The following is a 2,181-nucleotide window of genomic DNA, read 5'->3' on the forward strand; positions in this document are numbered from 1 at the left end:
TACGAATTAGGTTTGTGGCATGACATTTGCATGGCGGTGGTGAATTATATTATTTCAATAATAAAGAAAGAAATCTAGAAATTATAAATAAAAGTTTGCTAGTATTTTGTTGATTGTTGTGACGAAGATGCATATATAGCTAGAATAATGTTTTTATTGATTGATAGGTAGATTATTATAAATCTTGTTGGACACTGAAAATTAAACAAATAATATGCAAAAAGAGAAGAGCACGTACATGTGACTCACGAGGGGTATTAATATTAATATTATTTATATAATATGATGATTCCATATTGCTCTCCCCAACCAAATCCTATCATGTTCTCAAATTATTGCTGTTATTAGGTTTCATTTCATTAAACAAATGTACAAATAATAAGTATAAATATTAAATAATGTTATAAGTACGAACTAATTGATACGTAGTTAAGTAATTAAACTAAAATCTTAATAATAGGTAATTAAAATATAGTGAAAACTCAGGTAGAGTGAAATCGACTGCAACTGAATTTACACCTTAAAACATTCGTTTGAATACAAATTGCTTTAAAAAATAAAGCTCTTAGACCAAAAATGTTAAAAGTATTTAAAATATGTCTTCTTTAATTTGAAGCTGAGTATATGAATTATTATATTTTTAACTTCGTATTTTATGCAAGAATTTTTTTTAACTTTATCTAAATTTATTTGTATAGGCTCGATCTTTTATCTTTTTTTTTTCTTAATTTGTTTTATGTGCTATTTTGTTTATCTTTTAGGGATTATTAATATTTGAATTATGAAGGCATGGTTAATTAATAAATAATGTAATTCACACACTAATGATTGATTCATAAAAGAAAAAAATCGAAAGATTTTGTAGTGCTCGATGAGAAGCATCGCATAGTAGTAATGATGACTAGTGTGAATTAGAATCTATATCATATATATAAATTTGTTCCTCTTATATTTTATATTATTTTCATGAATAACACACGTATCATCGTGTACCTCGTGCATAAAAATAATCAAATAATAAAGAGTAAAACATATATATGTAAAAATATAAATAATTGGCCACTGATGTGTACTTTTGCCCTAGTGTTTTGAGTACTTGATGATGATGCTTTTCAATTAAAGAATTGTGCATGTGCGTATAATGCTAGTAGAATACTGAGTTTTGGGGGAAAACTGAGGTAGTTACTGTCAGTTATATAATAATTTTTTAGCTAGTTATTACCTCTTATAGACATGTATATATAAATAACTTTAATTTGTTGCACTGTTTGTGTGTGTGATTAGGGCTCGCAATGGGTAGGATAGAGTAGGGTTTAGATCCTACTCTAATTCTATCTGCGGGTTAAAAAATTTATTAAAACTCTATCCTATTTTATCTACGGGTTGAGAATCTCTCAATCCTAACCTTATCCACACTCTAAAATTTTAAATTCTACCCTATCCTACCCTACTCGCAAAAATATCAAAATTTTTTACAGTAAATATAAAATTCAATCATTTCGAATTTTATACATATTAATAACATAAAAAATAAAAAACTAATGCTCTAAATTACTAAATTAACTAACTAGTTTAGTGATTGTTCACTTATTGTAACTCATTACATAAGGGAGGTTGTGGGTTTAACTCTCACTTCCTTCACTATATACCTAATTTTTAAAAAATACGTGTTATATATAAGGTGCAGGTAGAGTAGGGTACACCTTAAATCCGTACGGCCGTACCCTATCCTACTCGCTGCGGGTCGGATAGCCTACCCTACCCTATCCTACTTTTATATAAGAATACTTACACCTTCAAAAGTAGGGATGGAAAAAAAATCCTGCGGAGATTATTTGCGACGGATCAGAGAAGTTATCAAAAATTCGTAAAATTTCTATTGGAATAGAGATTCGCTTTCATAAATAAATAGGGACGTGGATTAAAGTATTTGTAAAAATTTACTTAAATGTCTTTGTATATTTGTTGTGTATGTAATTTTAATTTATTTTATTTTAATTTATATATTAAAAATTTTATGTGTATATTATTATATTAAAATTATGTTTAAATTATGTTTGATTTTATATATTTGGTTGAATTATATAAGATTTTATTATGATTGTATTATTTTTTTAATTTAAAATTTAATAATATTCAATTATCCATGGATATCTACGGATATCCACCTCTTATGTCGAG

This window comes from Arachis ipaensis, chromosome B02 (genome assembly GCF_000816755.2).
Source record: "Arachis ipaensis cultivar K30076 chromosome B02, Araip1.1, whole genome shotgun sequence".
Lineage (NCBI taxonomy): Eukaryota > Viridiplantae > Streptophyta > Magnoliopsida > Fabales > Fabaceae > Arachis > Arachis ipaensis.